General features: G+C 51.4%; 1 protein-coding gene across 4 annotated transcripts in view; it reads left to right on the forward strand.

Annotated features, from left to right (window-relative positions):
• Positions 1-18509, forward strand: part of ZDHHC23 (zinc finger DHHC-type palmitoyltransferase 23) — a 317223-nt gene that overhangs the window by 121732 nt on the left and 176982 nt on the right. The gene's annotated exons all lie outside the window — the stretch shown is intronic.

The raw sequence follows: 18509 nt of genomic DNA on the forward strand, positions 1-18509 counted from the left end.
CACTTTCCTCAGTTGAATGTCATCATTAAACCCGGTATTTTTATTGGTCTCAGTTTTAATAGTTTTTGACCGCAGAGGAGCGATGGAGTCAATAGCATCATGTAACATGTTGAAATTTCTCCACTAGTTCATCAGAATTCCAAGTATCACAAAGCTTACATAGACCTGGGAGCACCAGGGAGGAAATAGCCGTGGATGAATGTTTATTTCAAGTTCTGAAACCTTTTCAAGGTTCTGGGATTGGCATTGGCTTGCAGTCATCACCCATGCATGAAGATGTGTAGGAGCCTGCATCGTGCTTTGGAACTTGAGAATTTGTTTAATTGAGCTCCAGTCCCAGAGATGCTTGTATTAACCAGATCAGGCAGAAGCATAGAATGCTCTCGCCTGGAACACAAACCATTCCTTTGGCTGCCCCACACTGCAGTTGTACAGCTGCCTCGCACCAATGAACGTTGAGAATAACGCTTATTGAAGAGGCAATATTTGCACAGGCATGTACTTTTTGATTACTGTTGCCTGAATGTTCCTGCTGTCTGAAGTGACATGCCATGATGTGACCGTGTGTCATCAAGCAAGCCCTTTAATGTATGTGGTTTTGCCCATCATTCAATGTTTAACAAGTCAGGATGCAGCATGGATGCTGTCCAGTTACAGGAAAGTGAGCACTTAACAGTACCAGGTATCGCTGAACCGGTAGTGTAGCCATTTCTACGCATGGAATCAATGGTTGTTCTCGATGTTCCAGAAGGGCTTCACCGCCGGCAACTGTCCCACCACAGCATCTTGTTCACAAGTGAGCCCCTCCATGCTCCACCATCCAGGAACAATTTTGGGATCTCCATGCCAGATCTCATTCCAGGGCCTCTTCAGGTGTATACCTACCCCTGCCATCACTTGATTTGCATTATGCGCAAGGTTGTCTAAAGGTTAATTTTAATATCCTGTCCACCCTCTCTTCCTCTCCTCCTTCTCCCTCTACTTTTCCTCTACCTCCAGCCTTCCTGTGGCCCCCCCCTCGTCCTACTCTCTTCCTTTCCTTTGCTCACCCTGACAAGGTTTCTAGACAAGTTTGATCTATGAATATCTTTTCAAAACCGGTTCATCCAAATCCATCAAGGACCACATTGACCCCCTCACTCCAGCCTTGCCCGACTTTTGAAACCACTCTTTTGCCACTGGAACCTTCCCCCTCCCACCCCGAAGCACTCTTGTGCACCCTCTTCTTAAACCCTCAGTGCACCCCTCATGTCTGGGTAACTATCGGCCAATGGCCATTACTCCTTTTCTGGGCAAACTCTTGGAAAAGCTGGCCATCTCCCAGCTTAAGCTTCACACCGAATCTGATGGTTGTCTCCATGACCCTCAGTCTGGCTTCAGAGCGGCCAGAAGCATGGAAACTGCTCTCCTGAACATCTGTGAAGACCTGCTCTCAAACCTTGATACTAACCACCCTTCTCTCCTCCTCCTCCTACTCGATCTCTCCTGCTTTTCATACTGTCAACCATGCCATCCTGCTCCACCGGCTCCTTGATAACCTGGGTGTCACTGATCAGGCCCTGGCCTGGCTGATGACCTTCTCTCCCACCGACCCTACCGGGTCCAACTTGGGTCCTGCCTTGCCTCTATCTCTTTCTCTACCTGTGGTGTTCCCCATGGGTCTAATCTTTCTCCCTAGCTGTTCAACCAATACCTGGCACCTCTCGTCCTGTGCCTAGCTGCTCTCTGCTCCAACTTTCAGTGCTATGCGGATGACTCGGCTTGCTTTCAGGCTCCCCTCAGCCGCCTCTTCTCCCTCTCTCATCCCGGATTGTCTGTCCGCAATCCAGGAGTGGTGTGCTGCCAATGATCTCTGCCTTAATGCCAGTAAGACAGAGATCCTCCTCATAGGCTCACCAGCACCTTCCTTTCCCTCTCTGGCTGCCCACCCTGGCCCCTCTTCCTGCTCCCACCTGTGAGGCTAAGAACTTCGGGGTCATCTTCGACTCCACACACTCCTCACATCTCTAATGTCTCTAAGAAGTCAAACTACCAGCTGCACCTCCTCCGAGGTATTCTTACTTTCCTCACTTTCCTACAGAAGCTCACTGTCTCCACCTCTGGCTCTCTCTAGGCTGGACTACTGCAACAGCCACTTTCTAAATCTACCTTCCTCTACAACTCATCCAGAACAGGACTGCGAGACTTGTCCTTGGCCTCGAGGCCAGGGATTGTATCTCTCCAGCTCTGAAATCTCTCCATTGGCTCCCACTGGCGGCAAGTATCAAGTTCAAGACCCTCTGCATTGTCTTCAAGGGTTTCTGGGGCCCAGGACCGCATCTCCTCCTACTCGAGCTCTTCGCTCCTCCAGCTCCTTGGGGGTCAGTCGCTTCTCCAAACAAGTTTGGGGCAGATCTTTATTCGGCTGGTGCCTCCCTGCCTCTTTGAAACTTAAGCAGAACCATCTCCAGTTCCGAAAGCACCTCAAGACCTTCCTCTTTGCTTCTGCCTTCTCCCTCCCTCTCCCCTGCTGATCTCCTGTCTGATACATGCACTGGTCACCTGGCTACCCTCTGAATTCGTGCCCAGGTCCCTGCCCGTCCAGCTGCATACCCACACTGACTCCCGGCACCCCAATGCACTTGTGGTCTGTATCTGTAACCCTATAGTCCACTTTCTGGCACTTAGACACCTGCTGTCGGCACTTCTTGTGTTGATTCCTTGCCCTGCATTTGGCCATCCGCCCCTCTCCCCTGGCACTTCTGCGCTCCCCTGCACTTGCGCGATCTCAATGTCAGTAGGCCTAGTAGGATCGTTGTTGCCATATCATGCATATATCCTATGTATTTAAATGGTGTGTTTACTTTAGCTTTTGGGCGTTGTTTCCGCTGATGCATAGAGCTCCCTTTTCCTTTCTGGGAAGTTTCTGGGCTCCTCTGTAGCATATGGAAGGGAGGTAGGGAGCACCAGTCTGATCGCTTTGAATGTTTTCTGTAGCTTCTTGGGTCGTCGTTCTGATAACTGCGTATCCGTGGCCACTGATTCGGCGATGGCTGGAAATATCGAATGCGGGCACACTTCTGAATTGATTATGGCGCCATCGGCTCTTCCTTTTGCATACTTTGATCGGATTAAAGCATTAGCGCTTTCGCGAGCTTCCCCGTATTGATTGTGGCCGGAGAGAGCCCTGAAGGGCTTAAGCAGAACCTGCGGCCTTTTAATACGGAGGCTCGAAGCTTTCAGCTTGAAAGGGTTCCCAGCATGGATCGACCCTGCCCCGGGGGTTCGTCCCATCCCTAGCCCCCTTGATTGCTCAGCAAGGATCTAACTGGCTCAGATGGATGTAAACCGGGGCGCGTGCACTTTTGCAGTTCACGTTTAGATGGGGTTTGAAATGGGGGGGGGGCACCACCAAGCCCATTGCTCCCCTGCCCAGTAAATGAAGCATTGTGGGGCGGCAGTGTTATGCTGCCTACATTGCATGCACACGTGTGGCACACTAGCCAGCCATCAAAGCCACTCGCCACCTCCATGTTACATGCACACAGGACACCGTGTCTGACTGGCCGGAGCCACATCTCAGTAGCCAGTGCACATGACCACAGGGTGAGTCTCCCATGCCTGGAGCAGGGCATGGACCCGTCCTGGCCTCTACTCCGCACAGAATGCCGTTCTGAAGGCGGGCGGCGCCGAGTTAGCAAGCAATGTATGCATTCGGTAAAAATAACTCGTGCGTCCCCTCTCTGGGGACCAATTTATTCAGCGAAATTAACATGAAGAATTAAGGACAGTTTTCAAAGAAGGAAGACAGATCTGCAGGGATTTCAGGGGGGGGTGCGGGGGCTGCCCTGCTATGAAGCTAGCGCATTTGCTTTGTTCCTTCCCATTAACTGTACCGTGTTTCCCATGGCACGAAGATGTGGGGGGAGGGGGGGTGGGGGTGATCCAAGGCTCCAACGCCCAGGTGAGGTGAGGTGAGGTGAGGTGGGAGCTTGGGGCCGGACTGACTCCGAAAACAGGAAGGCAGTTCACAAATGCCGCCTCTGCCCACTCGTGCCACACTGCCATCTGGCCTGTTACAACGGAAATGTCAAATAATTCAACCCGGAAGCCTCTGTTATGCAACGCTGGGGAGAGGTCAAGGTGTGGCTCACCTGTTGGAGATTAGTGTACACACATTCCAGTAATCTGATTGGTGGCTTTCGCAGGCCTCCAGAGCCGCACTTTATTTGAAGTTGAAAGTAAATCGTTTTTTAGGGGGTAAACCGGTTATTGCCGGTAGCGGAATGTATTTAGGCAAGTACAGATATATTTCAGGCCTGTAACTGATCTCTTTTTCGATTTGACGCAAACGCCATGTAGTGTAAGAAGCCTAAGAGCACAGAAAAGGTGGTCTCCAGTGACATTAAAGCTCGTGGTAGGCAGCTCTTTCAGATAACCTTGTGGTGTAATATGTATGTTTTCAGACCATCCCTTTGCACACAGTTTCTTTTGTGAGCATCATGTTATATAGTGCTAGGTGGCCGAAATAGGCGTGTGACCGTTCCTAATGGTGGGAGCGCCAGGTCAGTGCTTTAAACGGAAAAAGTAGTGCAGGTACTCGCCAAGCTACAAAGCCGGCCAGTCTGACGCAGCGCTTTCGGCGCCGCACCTTGGAAACGGGGCCCTTTTAGGCACACCCTGTGTGCAGGCAATGTAACGTGCCATGGAGCACACACCTTGGCAAAGCAGTATAGCTGAGATCCTTGCACATAAACTTCAAGTTTGTTGCTATGCATTGTGATAAATTTGAATATCTCTAATAAATTAGACTTTTTTTTGCATATCAAACTAGCAGATTTCATAGCTGCAAGCTAAGCTTTACAAGGGGGGGGGGGGTTATCATTGCTCGCTTTCATTGCATAATAAGGAATTCGGTAGGTAACTGGAACTGTGAGTTTTCAGTAAAACTTTCCATCACAGCTCCAGTTACTCAAACAGTTACATATTTAGAATAGGTACTTCCATCTTAAAGTAATTTCCTAGGCTTTCCAAATCAATCCCTGCTCCATCAAAGGGAACCGGTGAAGCTCACTTAGACTGGTGTGCTGAGAGCACAGTAGATGCAGGGTTGGCTCTCTTTTTGTTGTGCACGGGTGGTCCCTGAAGGGGACATAACCCCTGCAGCAGTCCATTTGCCTTTACTGCCAATTATTCTTTGCGCATGCACCCCAATGCATTTCTCCTTATCCCCCATAAATTGGCATGACACAGTATTTCAAATGGCTAACTTGGCTGCAGTTTTATTTCTATGACAACAGAATTATTTGTACACATTTGTGAACTTCATTCTGTATGTGTGGCGCTTGCTTGCCGGATTTCCTTTGCTTCCCCCCTATGCTTGGTATAGTAGGCCCCCAACTCCCCCGACCCATTGTACCTGTTCCTATCCTGCCCTTGCAGGTGTCCGTGGGTGGGGAGAGCGCCGTTTGTTTTGGGGGAAGCTGAGCATTATTTGTCCCTACCAGACGCCCCCGCCGTTTAGGCCCCCAAGAGGCGCTGGTCCGGAAGAGCGAAGACCCATTCCGTTTCCTTCTGGCTCGTCCGGAGTCTATCATTTGTGCTTGGTTGCCCAAACACCGCCAACTTGTCATATCTTGGCCTGGGCGACACGTGACAGCAACGCCCTGGTGTCCTTCTCCTTGCTTGTATTTCGTGGGTGGGTGGGTGGAAAACGAAATCCCTTCCACTGGCGAGACGGCGACCGGGTCCCAGTGCAGGAGTGAGATGCCTGGCACCCCGGTCCCGCCTGCTTATAACTTGGTGGCGTTCCGCCCCTTGACCTCCTGTCCCCAGGGGGAGGGTCCCAGGTTCCTGGCAGCATGACTCCGCAGGGGTTAACCTGCTGCCTCCTCCATTTTGGGCTGATTTTTCCGTCGTCGGCTCCATTATGGGTACTGCGTGTGGAGGAGAGAGGAGGGGGTGCTGCTTCCCCCCCAAAGGCTGCAGAAGCTTAGGCCTTTAAGTTGCGATAAAGTGAAATGAAAAGCTTTCATTTTGACCTCACAGCATCTTCCAGGCGCTGAGAAGTGCAGGCATCTGGGCCTGGTAGGACCGGCCCATGTAAAACACTGTGGCAGGCTTTGGTCCAGTGAAAAGGACTTGGTTACCGCTTGCCCCAGGTCCGTCGTGGCAGGCACACTTTACACGTGCTTGGAGGTTACAGACTCAAGCCGTGTTTATTTGCAGGCCCCGGTGGTCACTATCGGGTGACTCCTGGCCTGGGGCGCAACTAGACTAATGTTTCAGGAAGTGGGGGCCCTAAGCCTTCAAATGTTAGGAGAGCCAGAGACTGGCAGGTATTTTCCACTAAAGCATGTTTGTGGCGCATAGTGTCCAGTTAGCAGTACATTGTGCAATTTAAAGCGCATCAGGCAACTGGCCGTGTCTCTAAACGTGATGGGATGGAGGATAAAATGCGCATGCCCATTGGGACTCAGTGCTTGGCTTTGTCAGCTGTCGGCTCATTGCGCATGTGCGGCGCCGTTCTGGTGTAATCAGACTCTTAAACTCGTGGACCTCATGCTTTAAAAAGTAGCTTTGTTTCGAGGGGATTGGGTCCTCCGACGTATTCCATATCTATGACATGTAATCACCACAGCTGTGCTGCTTCGGAGACTTTTTTCGGCGTCCTGCGTCGATGACGTCGATGCGCCGTCGTCGAGGACCTCCTCCGACGTCATCCGATGTGATAAGTAGGACGCACGACGCCCGTAGCCTCAGTTCCGTTTTTTCCGCGAACGTGTTGCTTCGTGATTCTCGGTTCACGCCTCGACTCTTTAGAGTTCTGTTCTTCTCGGTTCTTCGAACCTGTTCGTTTTGTGAAAATCCTTCGTGTGAAGATGTCTTCTACTTCGTCTTCGATCCCGCGTCCGGGTTTCAAGAAGTGTGGGGAGTGTGGGTCCAAGATGTCGGTGACGGACTCGCACGACGCCTGCCTCTGGTGCCTAGGGGAGGCCCACGACACGGATGACTGTATCGACTGCCAGTCGCTCACGTCCAAAGCCTTACGCGAACGTAAGAAGTTGTTGTCGGTAGGTCGGGTGTCCAAGCCCAGGAAGTCGAAGTCTGCGGGGCTTTCAATGGATGATTCGAGGGGTGATTCTCCGCGTCATCGTCGGAAGTCTCGTGGGTCTCCTTCTAGGAGTCGGTCTCGCCACTCCTCAGCCTCTTCGAGGCATTCTCGGAAGCACCGACACCGGTCGTCTTCCGGGTCCTCTTCGGAGGACTCTGCCCGGCACGTCGCTTACCCCACCAGCCGTGCGACGCCGGAGGAATGGGCTTCCTTCGGGAAGAAAATGCTGGCGATTCTTGAGTCGCAGGGTACTATGCCATCCGCGCCCCCGAGTGGGGTCGGTCGTGAGAGGTCGAGAGACACCGCTCGCAAGAGTGGTCGGCACGAGTCACGGGAGAGGTCCCGTTCGGACAAGGAGACTCGTTCTCGCCGTACCCGTTCCAGGTCCCGGTCCTCGACGCGTTCGAGACCGTGTGCACCTGTGAGGTCTTTGAGGAAGACATCGACGTCTGAGGCGTCGAGGGCGTCGACAGGCTTTCTCGAGGCTCCGGCTCCGAGGAAGTCGTCGAAGCAGTCGACGCTCAGGTCGTCGAGGGACACGCTCGGGGCTTCGGCCTCGAGGGCTGTGTCGTCGACGCCGATCCTCTCGGCACCGATGCCGGTTCTCTCGACGCCGGCGCCGATTCGCTCGACGCCTTTCGTGTCGGAGGTACCCCGTGGCACGGGAGAACCCCCTAGGAAGGCTCTGGTTAAGAGCAAGCACTCCCGGGTGCCTTCTTTTCGCCACCTGGACTATATTTCAGAGGCGGATGAGGATTCTGATGGCCTGGTTCCTAGTCAGGTTCCAGATGAAATTGTCTCGGGCCATAGTCAGTTTGACGATTTGAGACAGTCACTGCATGATGCCAGTGGACAGGACACCTCTCCGGAGGTGGAGTTTTGTAGGCCTGAGCCTGGCTCTCATGCCGATTCCTCGTACCGGCGCCTTATGGCTAGGGTTTCTGAGTACTTGGGATGGTCTGCTCCCCCAGGGGAGTTTGTGCAGGATGATCTGACGGACATCCTTGATGTTGGTCCCCCAACTGATCCGGTACTGCCGTTCCATATGGCTTTACAGAGAAGGGTGGCGGCGGCTTGGACTGCTCCGGAGAGTCTCCCGGCGGTGGGCAGATCCTTGTCGCGAAAATACCGTCCAGCCAGTAGCGACCCCTGCTACTTGACCAGGCTCCCTACTCTGGAGAGTTTGGTGGTGCAGGCGGCCACGGCCCCGGCAAAGCAGGCGTCGTACCCTAACATCCCTCCTGATAGGGACGACAAACGTTTTGATGGCTGGGCGTAGAAAGTGTTTTCTTCTGGTGGTATGGCGCTTCAGGCGGCCAACTCCATTTGTGCCTTGTCTCGTTTCACACACACTCTGTGGAACTGTGTTTCGTTAGCGGCTGAACATATTCCCGAAGGGGACGAATGGGATGCTTTCCTTGCTATGGTCCAGGATGGTAAGGATGCCATGTGTGAGTCCGTTCAGTCGGGTTTGGACTTAGCTGAATGCGTCAGTAGGTCCATGGCGGCGAGCACCGTGATACGCAGGTTTGCGTGGTTGCGGAAGTCGGGGTTTGCTCCTGATGTGCAGTCTCGGCTCCTCAACATGCCCTTTGACAGTGAACACCTTTTTGGCAGCAAGGCTGACGAGAGCCTTGAGAGGTTGCAGACCTCGAAAGCTGCAGCGAAGTCGTTGGGCGCTGCAGTTCGCCAGCCTCCGCCTTTTCCTCCTAGGGGACAGCAGTGGAGGGGTGGTTCCTTTCGCTATTACTCGTCCTTCAGTAAAGCGAGAGGAGCTGGCAGTCAAAGAGGCCAACGCAGGGGTACCAGAGGTGGACGACAGGGTACCCGTGGTGCCAAGGCCGCTCGGGCAGTTGCCTCTTTGCCCTCAGGTAACGCCGCAGCCGCTCCCATTCAGTCATGAGGCCATGTCCCATGGTTCGCCGGTTGGGGGAAGGCTGGCGCAGCATCTTGTAGAGTGGCAAGCCATTACTTCAGAAGTGTGGGTTCTGGAGATCATAACCCACGGCTACTGTCTTCCCTTTCGGCACAGGCCTCGCGACAATCCACCGGGGAACCTCTTTGCAGAGTCCGGATCCGCTCCTTGCGCAGGATATTCAAGCCCTGCTGGAGAAAGGCGCCATAGAACTGGTGCCTGTAGCGGAGAGGAACAAGGGATGGTATTCCCCTTATTTTTTGATTTCGTAGAAAGACGGGGGATTGAGACCCATCATGGACTTGCGCGGTTTGAACAAACTCCTCAGGAAGGACAAGTTCAAGATGGTTACTCTCTCTCAAGTCCTCCAGGCCCTTCAGCTTCAGGACTGGTTGGTGTCACTCGACCTCAAGGATGCTTACTTCCATGTGCCGATCCATCCCAAGCACAAGAAGTACCTGAGGTTCGCGGTTGGCGACTCGCACTTTCAGTTTCGGGTCCTGCCGTTCGGATTGACCTCCGCCCCAAGGGTTTTCACCAAGCTCATGGTGGTGGTGGCAGCGCATCTCAGGCAAGGGGGGGATTCACGTCTACCCCTACCTGGACGATTGGTTGATCAGGGGGAGCTCTCCTGAGCAAGTCCTGGATCATCTGTCCGTCACCTGCCACTCCCTTCACAGGCTGGGCTTCTCCCTCAATTTAAAGAAGTCCCATTTGACGCCAACACAGCGGCTCCGGTACATCGGAGCAGTGCTCAACACTTCCCTGGGGCAGTGTTTTCCTCCCCAGGTGAGGGCTCTTCACATTCAGCAGATGGTGCACAAGTTTCAGCATGCCCAGACGCTCCCAGCGTTCGAGTTCTTGAGGTTGCTCGGCCTCATGGCATCCTGCATTCTTCTGGTGCCAGAGGCTCGCCTGCGGATGAGATCTTTGCAGTGGGCGCTCAAGACGCAATGGTCGCAGTCCTCCGGCAGGATGTCGGACCCGGTTCAGGTGCCGCCCTCGGTCGCCCAGGACCTTCTGTGGTGGGCCGTCAAAGGCAACTTGATGAAGGGGGCTCCATTTTGGCTTCCCTGGCCGGAGGTGACAATCGTGACGGATGCATCCCTCACGGGTTGGGGAGCTCATGCCAACGGGCTGACAGTCAGCAGTCGTTGGTCTCCGTCGGAGTCCAGACTCCATGTCAATCTGTTGGAGCTGAGGGCCGTCAGGCTAGCCCTGAAGGCTTTTCTGCCGACTGTGCGAGGAAAAAGTGTCCTGATCCTGAGGGACAACACAGTGGCCATGCACTACCTCAACAAAAAGGGGGGGGGCAGGGTCACTTCCTCTGTGCAGGGAGGCGATGCAGCTCGAGTTCTGGGCCATCCAGCAGGAAGTTTCGATCTCAGCAGTTCATCTGGCCGGAGACGAAAACGTGACGGCGGACGCTCTGAGCAGGCAGAGCACGATCTCTCACGAGTGGGAGTTGGCTCAGGAGATTCTCCTGGAGATCTTCGCCCTGTGGGGGACCCCTCAAGTGGATCTCTTTGCCTCCAGTGTCAACCGGAAGTGCGAAAGGTTTTGCTCGCGGGAATTTCCTCCAAAAGAAGCCTTAGGAAACGCGTTCGTGGTGAAGTGGTCATTCCCGCTGCTGTATGCATTTCCTCCAGTCCCCGTCATCCCGCAAGTGCTGCGGAGGTTACGGAAGTTCGGTTCCCGGATGATCCTCATTGCTCAGGCGTGGGCTCGGAGGACGTGGTACCCGGACCTTCTCGACTTGTCCATCTGCCCTCCGCGTCGCCTTCCCTACCGAGACGATCTGCTCTCACGGGAGAGGGGTCAGGTTCTCCATCCAGAGGTCAGATCCCTCAACCTTCACGCTTGGCTTCTGAAAGGTTGAGGTATTGAGATTGGGACCTCCCTGAAGACGTGATGGAGGTGTTGCTTTCGGCCCGAAGGCCAGCAACAAAGTCTCTGTACCGTTGCCGTTGGCGTAAGTTCTGCGACTGGTGCAGAGTTCAGAATGTGGATCCTTTTGCATGTGACATCCCCTTGGTTCTGTCCTTTTTACTTTCTTTGGCCCACAGGGGCTTGCAAGTGGGTACCATTAAAGATTACCTGGCGGCGCTGTCCATCTTTAAGCGCTCGTCTGAAGAGTGTTCTTACTTTAAAATCCCTTTAATTTCACAGTTTCTGAAAGGGCTCACTAATGTGTTCCCTCCGTCACCTTTCCTGGTGCCCGGTTTGGATTTAAACCTTGTTCTTAAGTTTCTTATGGGTGCTCCGTTTGAGCCTTTACATTCTTGCCCTTTGAGGCTGTTAACTCTGAAAACTGTGTTAGTTGCGGTTACTTCCGCTCGCAGATTGAGTGAGTTACAGGCACTTTCAGTTAAGCCACCCTTCACTGTTTTTCACAAGGACAGGGTTGTCCTTAGAGTTCGTCCTTCTTTTCTTCCGAAGGTAGTGACGGAATTTCATTTGGCCCAGAAGGTTGTTCTTCCGGCATTCTATCCTCCTCCGCATCCTGGTAAGGAAGAGGAGAGGCTCCATAGGCTTGATCCTAGGAGAGCTTTAAGCTTTTATGTTTCACGCATGTCCCGGGTCAGAGTGGACGATCAACTCTTTATTGGTTACGCTGGAAAGCGTTTAGGGCAAGCTGTGGCGAAACAGACTTTGTCTCGCTGGATTATTTTGGCCATCTCGGAGTGCTACCGCTTGGCGGGTAAGGACCCACCGGCTGGCTTGCGGGCCCATTCTACCAGGGGTATGGCTGCATCTACTGCCCTGCAGAGGGGTGTTCCTATTCGCAACATCTGTGATGAAGCCACCTGGGCTTCAGTACATACATTTGTACGTCACTATTCCCTTGATTCCATCCGAGCACAGAATCTGGCCTTTGGCAAGGCGGTCCTTTTCTCTGCTATTTGATTGGCTATTCTAAATTTTGATTATAAATAGATATGGAATACGTCGGAGGACCCAATCCCCTCGAAGAACAAGTTACTTTCTTACCTGGTAACGTTCTTTCGATGGGATGGTCCGACGACGTATTCCATATCGCTCCCGCCCTGCCTTCCCCGCTGCAGAATTTCTTTTGCGATTGCAGCTTACGTTCCGCAAGGCTTTGTGTCTGACTGGCAGTTGACTAATGTCACACGTTCTGGGGAAAAAAACTACAACTGAGGCTACGGGCGTCGTGCGTCCTACTTATCACATCGGATGAGGTCGGACGTCGGAGGAGGTCCTCGACGACGGCGCATCGACGTCATCGACGCAGGACGCAGACGCCGAAAAAAGTTTCCGAAGCAGCACAGCTGTGGTGATTACATGTCATAGATATGGAATACGTCGTCGGACCATCCCATCGAAAGAACGTTACCAGGTAAGAAAGTAACTTGTTCTTTAGGTGCAGCTTATCTTGACCACATGTTGCATTTAAGACATGTAACGTCTTTACTGGTGAAGCTTCACGCTCATCTCCCCTCTCTTAAGGACTGCTGTGGGAATGGGCAACCCCCCCCCCAAGCTTTCAGTCACTCCACTGACACCAAGTGCTAACATGCTCCCATCACGATTGCAATTGCCTAAATATGTATGCACACAAAAAGCGCTGCTGCTGCCCATCAAATGCTTTACAAAATGTATTGCCGGCCTTTTGTTAACAGTGCAGCCCAATGCACCGTTTATAAAATAAACATAAACCAGCATTTCAAATTGGGAGGGGTGGCGGGGGAAGAGAGAGAGGCCCATTTACGCAGTGGTCGTTGCGCGCGCCAATCTAAAACGATGCTGTGTATTTTCCTATGCTCGCTCTAGTCCTGTGCATTGACTGCAGTTCTTTGCAGTTGCGGATTTAAGTTTTAAGGAATGCATACTGCTCTTGTGAAATCACTTAATCTTTTCCAAGACGAATGCGGTTGATGTGCCATGAGCCGACGATGGATGCGAGTGGTAAGGTTGACATCTGACATGAAGTCCAGCTCTTGGTCTGATCAGAGTAACTGGTGGCATCTTGCGACCCTGGAATCGGGCTTTCTGCCAGAGCACAAAGGGGCTGGGCAGGGTGCCATGCATTGCTTTCTATATTTGGGAGAGACATATGGTCCGGTTAATGTGTTTGCGCACAGACCAGTAAACCACATACGCGCTGCCCAGAAGATTGAGATGAAAGCCGCAGACTCTGGTTTCCACCCCTTTCACAGCTAGTAACATAGATGCCAACTGTTCCCAGTGGGCGCAAGGGTCCCCTGTATGCCATCCTCCCCATCCCAAAATGTTCACGTTTGAGAAATGTAGATACCTCAGCCCACCACCCTTAAAGAGCCTGTTACGCCTCCGCACGCTTAATACCAGAGACATGGTAACGTAAGCTTTAAATGAGGAATGCGGTTCTCTCCCACCCCACTAAATCCGGCATAGCACATCAAAGAATCATCAGCTCAATGCATTTCATATACGTGACTTGACACGAGTTGCAATATACATGGCATGTCTTCCTTCCTATAAGACGAAGGAATGATGCCAGTGGCCAGCACGCCTCGTGGTAACGCCTCGCGGTAGCGCTTCGTGTCCGGTTTTGAGACTTCTCTGCAGCCTCGAATACGTTACTTAGATTGTGAATCGCCAGTTTGAGACTCCTGCACATGCCATATTCCCCAACATTCACTACAGTGCTGCTAACACTCTCCCCGACACTCACTACAGTGCTGCTAACACTCTCCCCGACATTCACTACAGTGCTGCTAACACTCTCCCCGACATTCACCACAGTGCTGCTAACTCTCCCCGACATTCACTACAGTGCTGCTAACACTCTCCCCGACATTCACTACAGTGCTGCTAACACTCTCCCTGACATTCACTACAGTGCTGCCATCAGAGACTCGGCATGTGCCATATTCCTGTCCTACTAAAAATTCCTGACATTTATTACAGTGCTACCAGCACAGAATCGGCATGTGCCATATTCCTGTCCTACTAAAATTCCCGACTTTTACTACAGTGCTGCCAACAGACGCGGCTTTTGCCATATTCCTGTTAAGCTAAAATTCTCCAAAATGTACTACAGTGCTGCCAGCAGAGACTCCACATGTGCCATATTCCTGTTCAGAAAAAAATCCCGGCATTTACTACAGTGCTTCCAGCAGAGACTCGGCATGTGCCATATTCCTGTTCAGCAAAAATTCCCAACACTTACTACACTGCTGCCAACAGACTGAGCATGTGCCATATTCCTGCTCAGCTAAAATTCCCCAAAATGTACTACAGTACTGGCAGCGGAGACTCCGCATGTGCCGTATTCCTGTTAAGCTAACCTGACCCAACATTTACTACAGTACTGGCAGCGGAGACTCCGCATGTGCCGTATTCCTGTTAAGCTAACCTGACCCAACATTTACTACAGTACTGGCAGCGGAGACTCCGCACGTGCCGTATTCCTGTTAAGCTAACCTGACCCAACATTTACTACAGTACTGGCAGCAGAGACTCCGCATGTGCCGTATTCCTGTTAAGCTAACATTCCCCATAATTTTACTAGAGTGCTGCAACAAAGGTTTGGCGATTTTTAGCTGAACAGCAATACTGGGCGTGCCGACCGAGTCCCCAACAGATCTTAAACCTGCTATATAATTTTGATATATACAATCCCTCTTGTGTCCTGGGGGAGACACCAAGATTTTCACACAGGAGGTTTGCTGTGAGCATTGGGCGCCTTAAAAAGTCCCTCTTTTGTAAAAGGCTTTTCAACCAGATGTACAACCCCTTCACAAGTAGTACGTTTTACACCTCATAATCTTTTTGTGACTAGGCCCTTTTCTGAGAATGTTGGCAGCGCTGGCCAATGGGTTGGCTCTCGCCAGAATCGAGATACGTCGTCCGATGTGAACCTGGATGTCATGATCCAGCTAGCCTGTGGCCCAAAGCGCTGTATAAAAAAAGCCAAGTGCTTCCTGTGCTACGGTATGGAGTGGGGGCGGGGGGCAGAGCCGTATAGGGTTAATTGGTGCCCTGAGCGCAGTTCTGGCCCCCCTCCCCACTCCCTAGGTATGGTGCAGCACAAGACCATGCCAATGGGCCTCTTTACTGGTGTGGTTGCGAGTGCCCTTTGGCAACGCGGCTGTTAAATCCACACTTGCGGGTAAAGTAAAATAAAGCAAGAACACCAATGACACAGTAATCAAACATGGGAGCCAGGAACGTAGATGTAACTCTCTTTTTTAACCATGAACTCGAGACTGGTGCGTGAGGTGGTAACCCCGCCTCTAACTTACAAGGTCGGCTGCGACCCACAACAACAATAGAAAGGGGACAGGTGGGAGACTGTCCTATGTCCTGAAGTGGAGTGGGCATAGAGACAAGACATTGCATCTCCCCCTTGCTCAGTAAAGAACTTGGGGCGCTTAACCCACTTCTTCAATCCATCTGCACGGCTTGCGAACCACCCTTCTAGAGGGGCTTCGCACAGGAGGAGAGCCTCTACTATTGTGATCAGTCTTGCTGTCATCTGTGTCCACGTTGCCTTCCATGAATTCAGAGTCTGCATCAGACGAGTCCTCACAATTTGTTGATTTATCTCTCATGAGTCAGCTCGCCTTCAAATGACCGGAAGAATGAGGAGTTTCTGGTTACAGTGCTGGTGGGATTGGCAGCTGTTACCATGGTGCCTTGGATGTGGGTCACTATTCTGGTTTGAATGCAAGGACTTCCTTGGAGTCTTGTGCTTGATGTACTAGTACTTGATCCCCTATCTGAAAGTTACTGTTCTTTGCCTTCCTCCAGTGGTCAGCATACTCCTTCATTTTGCGTTTGCTTTGGCACGCTGTTGGGATTGTGGGGAAGGGTTTTTCTTACCACACGACCAAACATGAGTGCTATGGACATACTCCTGTGGAGCTGTGCAGCGTGTTCCTGTAGTCCGAGTAGTGTGCATATGGCCTGCATGAATGATCTCTTGGTAACAGAGCAGATTTGGAGAGTATGTTTTAAATTGGTCATGAATCTCTCTACTGTTCCGTTGGCTTGTGGCCAGAGGTGTGATTTTGCAGTGCTGAAAACCAAGGTGTTCTACAAACATATCAAAGTCATGCCCACTAAACGGGGTCCATTATCTGACTTCACAATGGTGGGGATTCCATAGTCGGCAAACTTTGTCTAGCGCTGGAATGACCGCATGAGCACTTGTGGAATGGATCAGGTGAATTTCCGGAAATCTGGACATCTGATCCATTATTACCAGTACATATCTGCCGTTGGCGAGCGGACCAAACATGTCGATGGCAACCTCGTCCCACACTTGATGTGGCATCGTCTTTTTGAGTGGTTCAGGAAATGTGCACGGAGCGACTGCCTTGCATGATATGCATTTTCCTAGTGTCTGTTCGACCCGATCATCCATCGCGGAAACCATGCTTTGGTTCTGAGGTGTCTCTTTGTGGACTCAATGCCACAGTATCCCATGTGTACCGTGTCAAGTACCTGGTCTTGTGCTTACAGGGACAACAAACTGGTTTTCTTTTAACAGTAGTCCTTCCGGGGAGACGGACAGAGTGTGCCTTTTCATAAGGCGGAATGTCGAATTGTTTCTCTTGTTACCGACTGGGCTTTTCGTGCTTATTTTTGTGATGCCACTTGGTGGATGTCATGCATTGTCTTATTGTTGTGAGTAGCTGGTCTTTCTTCGTACCTTGTAGAACTTGCAGCAACATGATTGATTTTGGCAGCGCGTTGCTCATTAGGTAGTTTAAGTATTGGTTGGCCTTGATGGACTGTTTTCATCTTTGGCAGGTAAAGGATATCTGGACAGGATATCAGTGGGATTGTTGTCTTTACCCAGCGATGTAGGATGATGAACAAATATTCTTGTAGACAAATTCCTCATCTTGGATGTTGGCTTGCCGTATTTGGTTGTGAAAGCTTGATGGGCCGTAAGAATGGTGAATGGTTGATCGTATAAGAACAAATGACAATGTTCACATGCCCATACAGCAGCGAGGCTCTTTCTCTGGCTGCTAATATGCGCACCCGGCTGGAGATAGGCTGCGATTTGCATATGCCACTGCACGTCTTGCTGATGTTGGTGACGTGCCTGGTTTTATTTGTGCTGGGATTGCCCCAAGACCAACAGTGCTAGCGTCAACTGTCAGTTCAGTTTCTAGTTCTGGGTCGTAGTAGGCCATGCCTGAGGTGGAGGCGATATGTTTAATTTCTTGGAACGCCTCCTAACAGTCAGTCGACCTGGACAATTCATGCCCTTTGCCAGTGAGTAAGCGGAGGGCCATGTTGACGGAGGCGAAATCTTGAATGTACCTGGTGCAGTAATTTGCCATGCTTAAGAATGATCTGACCGCAGACACCAAGGTTGGTGTGGGAGCTTCTACTAGTGCTTGCACCTTGTCGGGGTCTGGTTCCAGACTTCTGTGCGAGATGTGCCCAAAGAACTTGAGCATCGATTTGCTGAGCTCACGCTAGTCAGCGTTTTAATGTTAGGTTTGCATCTTCGTGTGCCATACACACCCTCCTGAACGTATCATTGTGTGCTTCGTGTCAGTCCGAAAATTAGAATGTCATCGCTATAGTTCAGGCAGTGAGGAATGGGTTTGACCTGGTGTATATCGTTTTGAAAGATCTCTGCAGCGGAGGATACCCCAAAACTAGGGCGTTTATACCTGAACCCTAAATGTGTGGAGAAAGTGGTTATATAACAAGAGTCCTGATGTAGTTTGAGCTGATGATAGCCTTTATTTAAGTCTAGATTGGAAAACACTTTCGCCCCATGCAACAAGTGCATCATATCGTACCGGGGCGCAAAGTGCCGCTCTTTCTATTGCAACATTGGGTTCCCTCATGTCCACAGTTGCTTTTGTTTTCCTTGTTTGGTACTAGCACAATGGGGGACACCCAGGGGGTGGGCTCCCGATGCCGGTTCAATGATGTCCTGCTCTGATAGGGACTATATCTCGTGCTCCACGTGCTTCTGAATGTTGACGGGTATTCCCTGGTAATGTTGGGCTGTCGGTTGAATGTGATTGTTTTGATTTGTTTCCTTTTTAATTTTGAGACCTTTGAATAGTTGCAGAAACATTTTTGTCATCTCTTTCGGGGTGTTCGTGTATGCTGACATGATCTGATACATCACATGCACCAGACCATCTGGATGGTCGAACGGAAGTTAAGGATGCTTCCACCTGGGACTTCACCATTCACTACATATATCGTGACCTTCAAGCTCTTGTCTTTGTATGTGTGCGTGGCTTTGAACATTCGCTTGCAGTCAAGTGGTATGTTTGTGCCATACGGATACATGTCAATGTCTACCTTCAGTTCTTTCTTGTAGTTGAGACTTGTAGGTCTCTTGGTTGATGACATTCCCTGTGGCTCCAGTGTCTTGAGGAATTCACGACTGTGTCCATTTGTTTGCAACAGCAGAGTTGGGCTGTATTGTGTTGCTGTGGCATTTCCTATAGCATGTACGTAGCCTCTTTTCCTGTCACCGCTCAATGATGATGAATCGGAATCGTGCCG

The sequence above is a fragment of the Ambystoma mexicanum genome, chromosome 7p, assembly GCF_040938575.1.
Source record: "Ambystoma mexicanum isolate Mex_15411 chromosome 7p, UKY_AmexF1_1, whole genome shotgun sequence".
Classification (NCBI taxonomy): domain Eukaryota; kingdom Metazoa; phylum Chordata; class Amphibia; order Caudata; family Ambystomatidae; genus Ambystoma; species Ambystoma mexicanum.